Genomic DNA, 8,223 nt, shown 5'->3' on the forward strand with positions numbered 1-8,223 from the left:
ATTCGTCTGTAGGTCCATGCTGCTGGGAAAAGCCATGACATAAAATCTGTCTCTCCTCATTGTTGTCTCTGAGCTGGGTCAGTATTCATTGCAATTTGTTCTTGGCCCACTTTATGTTCCGCAACCTGAAGATATGGGGGAGAACATAATGGACAACCTGGGACTCAGAGAGGGAAGGGAAAGGGATAAAAAGGAGCTCTGAGGGCGCCTGGGTGGCTCAGTTGGTTAAGCGACTGCCTTCAGCTCAGGTCATGATCCTGGAGTCCCGGGATCGAGTCCCGCATCAGGCTCCCTGCTTGGCAGGGAGTCTGCTTCTCCCTCTGACCCTCCCCCCTCTCATGTACTCCCTCTCTCTCATTCGCTCTCTCTCAAATAAAAAATAAATAAAATCTTAAAAAAAAAAAAAAAAAAAAAAAGGAGCTCTGAAAGAATATCAAAGGACTCCTGGAAGAGACCCTACAGTCAATTTATAGATGAGGACACTAAAGCCCAGAGAGGAGGGGGGCCTTGCCCAAGGTCACACAGCTAGTCGGGGCAGAAGTAAAGTTCAAACCTAGGTCCTTTACATCCTGTACTGCCAACACCCCACTTCCCTGAAATGACCCAGCCTGCCAGGTGAGACTCTGTGGGCCTCATATTTTAACAAGAACCCCAATAAACCAGAGTATTCAGTTTTGTGGCCAAGAAGGCAAAAGGTCCGGAGACAACTTTGCAGAAGGAATAGCTGAAAAACTGAGGCTATGTGTCTTCACAAGAGCAGACTCAGGGGGCAACACGGTCCTTAGCTTCAAATATTGAGAGAAGAAACAAAAACAAGACATGCTGGGAGGCCCCAGGGAAGCAAAACCAGGACCAGTAGGGGGAAGTTATAGGAAACAGATTTTAACTCGAAGAAAAACCTTTCAACACCTGGAGCTGTCCAGCAACGGAAGTGCCTGCCTCGAGGAGGAGGAATCCGAATAGATGGGCTGGAGCGAGGACCACAGACGGAAACCAGCGAGTCCATTCCTGCCTCCCTGAACACTGGCTAGGTAAACTCAAAGATCCTTTCCAAACTGGAGGCCCTCTGGGAAGTCTGAAGGCAAGCAATGGGAGGGAAATGCTGAGACATGTCCGGACTCCGAAGGTGCTGTTTTCATCCCTGACATCAGCGGCAAGAGGGGTTTAAGTTAGACTGAGGGAAAAACCCCCACACATCTTCCCTTCCCCATTTGCATTAGAGGAAATGTGCTCTGCCCAGAGCCTGGCAAGAGGGAGGGCTGCACAGAGACCAGGGAGAACCTGAGGACTATAGGGCTGGAGCTGGAAGGGAGCATGGCCGTCACCGGATCCAACACCTTTGTTTTGAAGGCAGGTAAGCCACTGTCCACAAAGGCCATGTGACTCACCCATGTTGGTGGACTGGGGTTAGAACCGTGTCCTCATTCCTGGCTCTGGAGCTCGGTGCCTTCCCCTGCACAGCAGCCCTGGCCCTCGGAGCTCCCTGCCTCCCCCCTTGTCACTTTGACCCGCTGGAGAGCAGAAGGGGTTGCTGGGCCCCTCTGCTCAGGGATCCCTCAGGGCCTGGGGGTGGGGGGGCAGCCGCAGCTGTTCTGCTAGCTCCAAATTTCTTCAGATAATCAATTGGCCTCGGCTGCTGCTCTGCTCCACAGGACCAGGACTGGAGAAGCTGGAGGTGGGGAGGAGGAGGGGGAGGGGGCAGGGGGCCGGGCGCTGGGAGAGGGGACTGTCTGGGAGACCCAAGTCCCCAGGCTGAGGACTGAGGGAAAGTGGGAGCTCCGGGCTAACACCCAGGGAGGGACGGACAGAATGTCAGGAGAGGAGGCATCTGGGACCCTCGTTCTACGTCCTCCAAAACCCGTCAGGTGGGCCAGTGGGCTGGGCAACCAGAAGGGGGCACCCGGCATGAGTGGGACTTGAGTACCTCACCCCCCCTTTCCTCCTCCAGCCCCTTCTCATCCCTGCCAGCCCCTTCCAGCTGTCCATGCCCTCCTTCTAGTTACGCAGGCCCTGACCCGCCAGCGCTCTGCCCCTTTCTCAGCAAAGCCCACCCCCGGTGGCAGAGCCCCCAGCAGGCCTCCCAGAGGGGAGGCTCTTAGCCACTCCTCCCGCCTTCACACACACTCGGGCGCGCGCACACACACACACTCACGTACACACACACACTCTGTGTAGGCTGCCAGGCGTATGGCCCCTTTGTGCCGCACAATGGAGGCCCTGCCATGCCCCTTTCCAGGCTGGGCATGGGGCTTCCTCTCCCTCCTCTTCCTCACCTCCCTTCCTTCTCCATCCCCCACGCAGGGCCTGCCTGTGCCTCCTCTTCTGCCTCTAGCTGGACCTCCCCTCCCTCCATCTTTCTGCCTCTTGTTTGCTCACTTGCTTGAGGCCTTTCCTGAGCCCCCGAGGTCTGGGCGAAGCCTGTGTAGAGAAGAGAGAAGTGGACAGAAGGCCACAGTCCTTGAAGGCTGGTTCGGGGAGAGAAGAAGGAAGCAAGCGGAGCGGGAGCGGGGGAGAAGCGAGGCAGTGTTGGGATGGAGGAAACAGAGAGCCCACGGCTGGCAGCCAGAGGACCTGAGTCCAAGCTCCATGTTCACCTTCACTCGCCGCGCCGTAACAAGCAAACCACACGCGCTCCCTGGGTCTCAGGAGTAAGACCTGCCTCACAAGGGTGTTCTGAGCATGAAATGAGATCATCCTGGCAGGGCTCAGCATGAATGCCCACTAAATGGCACAGTAAGGGGCAGGTAGGAGCAGGGCCAACCTGCACTGTTGTACAGTCTGTGCACTGTACGAGGTGCCAGGCCAAGGCAGTGAAGGGGCCTGACATCTAACCAGAGCCACCGGTCATGCCGGTGGTGCCAGTGAGGGTGCAGCATCCCCCGACGGGGCCCTGGAGCCGACCCCTCGTGTGGGTTCCCGGGCATGAACTTACAGGGGTCCAACCGAAAACTCAGAGTCCCGACAACCTTGGGAACCAAGACAGAGTGGGAGGGGACCGATAGGCTATGGGGAGCCCCGAAGGGGAGGTCCCTTAGCTCCGTCTTCCCTGGAAAGTGGAGAAAAGCTGAACTATGAATTCTGCTACACCCATCAAGGAGACGCTGCAGCTGAGAAGGGGGGCGGCTTAGAAGCAGGAGAGGAGGGAGAGCCTGGGGGGGTCGGTGGGTAGAGATGAGAACGCGGTGTGGGTGGAAGGACCTCTGGCTCTTGGTCCTCCTCCCGGGTCCGCACTTAAGCAAGGTTCCCGGAGCCGCTCTGATGATCACTTGTTGAACACTGCCCCCTGCCGGCGCCCGGCGGAGCCGTCTCACTTCCCTCTCGGGCGGGAGCCGCCACCAAACTGGGAGAGGTCCGTCCAGAGGGGGACAAAAGGTGAGGGAGATGTGGTGGGAGCTGCAATCCAGAATTCTGTTCTTGTCAGAGTTTCTGGAAGGTGCATGGCGGGGTGGTTGCTGACTGGGGATGACTAGGGTCTAGAATTCGTGGGTGTTTCATTTATGTATGTTAATGCTGTATCATTTCCAGATGGATTGTTTCCCTGCCTGTGTCCATTTCATTTCTGTGTGTCCCTGTGTGTGTGTGTGTGTGTGTGTGTGTGTGTGTGTTCTGTCTCTGGGGTGCTCGCCTGCTTCTGTGCCGCTGTCCCGGAGAACATATGTGTGCTTGTTTCTATGTCCTTTTTTATGTGGGAGTCTGAGTGTTGGCTTTATGGGGGAGCGCTGGAAGTGGCTTCATTTCCTCTCCTTCCCTCCACCGTAGACCTCTGCCTTCCACCAGCCACATGGCCACCTGCAGGTGACAGCCTTTTGGTGGCTCTTGCCTCATTTGGACCAAGCTCAGAGCCTCGCTCTGGCTTTACCTGGGATTCTTGAGCCTCCTAAGTGGGGCCTCGGGCTTGACGCCCAAGTGGAAGAGACTGGGAGGGCCCTGAGCCCAGAGCCACCTACCTCCCTCTCGTCCTTACTGGCATGGAACCTCCAGCCTTCTCCTTTTATTACCTTCTGGCTGACCTCCTTCATTAGTCAGTCCTCTTTTATTCAATGCACTATACATTTACTGAATAGCCAGTGTGGGCCAGACACTGTTCTAGATTCTGAAATACCAGGCAGTCCGACAGGGAGGGGGTGTGGGGAGACAGACGTGTAAGCACACCAACCCCCGGAGAGTGAAAGGCACAGGCAAGGACTGGAGTCCCGGAGCCAATTATGTTGTACATTGAGGATTAGACTTCAACTTAATATGTACTGCTACTTACTTTTTCTTTAACAATACATTATAAACATCTTTTTACATCTGTACATAGAGACGAACTTCACTTTTTAAACTTCTCACTAGGACATATGTATTATAATTCATATAACCATCCTCCTGCTGATGGACATTTAAGCTAATTCCAATATTTGTTATGAATAATGCTGCAGTGTATCACATCATTCTATGCATATATATTTGTGCACTTATGTGAGCATTTTTGGGGGGTAGATTCTTAGAAATGGAACTGCTGTATTAAAGAGAATATACCTTTGAATTTTTTTTAAAGATTTTATTTATTCGACAGAGACCGAGCACAAGCAGGGGGAGCAGCAGAGAGAGGGAGAAGCAGGCTCCCCACTGAGCAAGGAGCCTCCATGGAGGGATGGAGGGACATGGGACTGGATCCCAGGACCCTGGGATCATGACCTGAGCCAAAGGCAGATGCTTAACTGACTGAGCCACCCAGGCATCCCTACCTTTAAAATTTTGATAGATACTTCTGAACTGCCCTCCAAAAAGTCTCCAAAAAGTCCTTATTGGTATAATACTTCCAACCACACACGAGAATCTACATTTCTTCACACCCTTCATAGCAATGAATATTAGCATTCTTTTAATTTTTTTCCAATTCAATAGGCAAAAGGGAATATGGAGTTGTTCTTAATATTTTCATTTTGAAATTGATGATACTAGTTTTATATGGTCATTAGAGGTTGTATTTCTTCTGTTCATATCTTTGGCCTCTTGAAAAAAGCTAATTCATTTTTCTTCATTTTATGCTACATTTTTTTTCTTTAAAAAATACAATGTATTTTAAGTAAAACAATGCTTTTGTTCTTCCCTTCCGTTTAGCTGGTATCATCTATTAAATCCCTCAGTTTGTGGCACACTAAATAATTGGTCCACACCTCCCTTTTTGCTGCCTCCTCTTTTTTCCATCCCTGTTCCCACTTTCCTTGCCGCCCCAGCCACAGGCATGCTCTCATTTAGTCATTTGACTCTCCTTTCACTCCCATATTGACAGATACATGTATCCCTGATCAATACGTTACATTATTTTGTGTGTTTTACATTTCAGGACAATCGCGTGGAGTAACATCTCATTCTGTTTCTTTTACTTTTCTTTTTTCTTCTTACTAAACATTGTGTTTTATGCTTTTGCTATGGAATGAATAAATCATGGGATGAAAGGCACAGCATAGGGAACAGAGTCGATGGTGCTGTAACAGGGCTGTAAGGTGACAGAGGGTAGCTCCACTTGGGGTGAGCACAGTGTAATGTCTAGACTTGTATCACTATGTTGCACACCTGAAACTAATAAAACATTGTGCATCAACCATACTTCAATAAACATTAAGTAAATAAGACTGAAATGTCAAAAACTTCTCTTCTCGCTTTCTGTCCCCACTTCTTGCTGCTTGCTGTGCCAGCTGAGGGCTCCCCTGCGCCCCTCGTATCCATGCCTTGCAAAATTCATCAAGGACTTTCTGCTCAGGGCCAGCGAAAGGATGCCAAATCTATCAATACCAAGAAAATTAAGGATAATGTGACGTTTAAAGTTCGATGCAGCAGATCACTTTATACCTTGGTAATCACAGACACAAAGAAGGCAGAGGAAAATAAAGCAGTCCCTGCCCCCACGCTTGGCAGTGAAGGAGCTGAAACGAACATGACACACCAAGTGTGCTGCAGGCTTTCAGGGTTCTTGTCTCATGGAGTCCAAGAATGAATCTAAGGGACCAAAGGGTGAAGTGAAGTGAAGTTAAAAGTTTTACTAACTGAAGGTGAGAACAGAAAGGAAAGAAAAAAACTCTCTAGAATGACAGGGGTCCAAAATGGGTTGCCACAGAAGGCTTTTATCCTCGGTCTTTTATAGGCAACTGACCAGGGAACTTGGTAAATTTCTTGTCAATATCATGGCAGATTTGTGAATATCATGTCTATATTTAGAACAAACATGGTGGACTTGTAACTATCATGAGCACAAACAAGGTGTTCTTGTAAATATCATGTCTATTTCTCTATATCTGGGATTTCTGTGAGCCTGGTTACCAAGCCCCCTGAGTGACCCTAGTCTTGGTGTCCCCTACCTTTCTCTCCCTACCCAACCTCACCTGTCCCCTACTCAATTTGAACTGTATCAAAATTTTAAAAATTCTTTAAAAAACACACATACAAAACTTCTATTCTGCTTTAATATATGAGATGAAATTTAAAAACATATGGTGAACTAGTTCATTCTTTTTTTTAAAAGATGTTATTTATTTATTTGACAGAGAGAGAGAGTACAAACAGGGGGAGCAGCAGAGGGAGAAACAGACTCTCCGCTGAGCAAGGAGCCCCATATGGGGCTCGATCCCAGGACCCTGGGATCATGACCTGAGCTGAAGGCAGACACTTAATGGGCTGAGCCACCCAGGTGCCCCTAGGTCATTCTTTTTATCTACATATACCTTGTGCACTCTACCATGTATTTAATATACAAGCTTGTTTCCCAATTTTTTTTGCTGCAATGAATTTCCTTGAATATGTCATTTTATATATTCTTTGTAGGGTTATTTTTGTAACGTTATCCTAGGAATAGAACCAGATTATAGACTATACACATATTCAGTTTATTAGACACTTCTAAGTTGTGCTACAGAAACTATTAGTTTAGACTACAGCAGCAGCTCAGGATTATCCTGTTTCCCACCACCTCATGAGCACTTGATACTCACCAACTTCTAAATTTTGCTGCGGATGTAGTTGTAGCAATAGGTATTTGTTTCCTGTTTGGTCTGATTTTGGGGGAATTTTCCAATTGATTTATGATCTCTAGCATTATAGGATTGTAAGATCTGTAGGATTATGGATAGTAAGTCTTTTGCCATGCAGACATTTTTATTTGGTCAAATTTATAATCTTTTCTTCTATGGCTTCTGTATTTTGGGCCTTGGACTTCCCTGCTTCAAGATCATAAAAGAAAAAGGGAAAACAAATAAAAACAAAAAACAAAACTCCATTGCTTTTGTTAACCAAGTGGAGAGTCTGTAAAGCAACCAAAAGCATGCATTTGGGGTCTTAGGGATTGTAATTCCCAAGGCACAAAGCTTGGAGTTGACCGAAATTGTAATCGTGCTCCCAATTTTGAGAGGGGAGTGCAGGCTTATAAAGACAAAAGCCACAAAACTTGTCTTGAAACAATTATGACTGGTGCTGCAGAGATGAAACTGCCTAATGCATGAATGGCTGTTCAGCCAACAGGTGTTACATTATCTCCATCTCTGTCGGAAGGAGAGGGATGTGCTCCAGGAGGTGGTCCAGGTGCAAATGACAAGTTGCAATGGGACCAAAACCAAGAGTTTATGATGCTCCAATTCTGAGCCACAGGCCCTGCTTTCTCAGTATCTTCCTCACCCTATTTTGAATGACTCTTAGCAATGCTTACTTCACTTAGGAATCTTCTTTCACACTCTCTTCTAATACTTACAGTATTATTATTGCTTTGGTGGTAATGTTGTTTACCTTAAATGAGGTAAGAATCCAAGTTTACTTTTTCCAATAGTTACCCAGTTATCCTAACACCATTTATTGAACAGTCTGTCTTTTCTTTATTGAAAGAACAATTTTCTTTCATTTGCAATATAGTTATATATTACTTCTTTTTCTTTCTTTTCTTTTTTTTAGTTTTGAGAGTTCTTTATATAATCTAAGTTCTTTATCCAATATGCAATATGCAAATATTTCCCCCAGTCTGTGACTTGTCTTCTCACTTCTTAAAAGTGCCTTTTGAAAACAGAAGTTCTCGATTTTGGTAAAGTCAAATTTATCGTTTTATATTTTGTGAAAATTAATAAAGGGAAACTTTATTAAAGTGGAATCCAAAGGCTAGAAGGGGGAGCCATATTACTCAATGTCAAATGCTGGAAGAATTGACAACTACAGATCCCAGCAGAAGAATCATCAATGGGAAAGAATGATCAATGA

Source organism: Neomonachus schauinslandi, chromosome 6, assembly GCF_002201575.2.
Source record: "Neomonachus schauinslandi chromosome 6, ASM220157v2, whole genome shotgun sequence".
NCBI classification, from domain to species: Eukaryota; Metazoa; Chordata; class Mammalia; order Carnivora; family Phocidae; genus Neomonachus; species Neomonachus schauinslandi.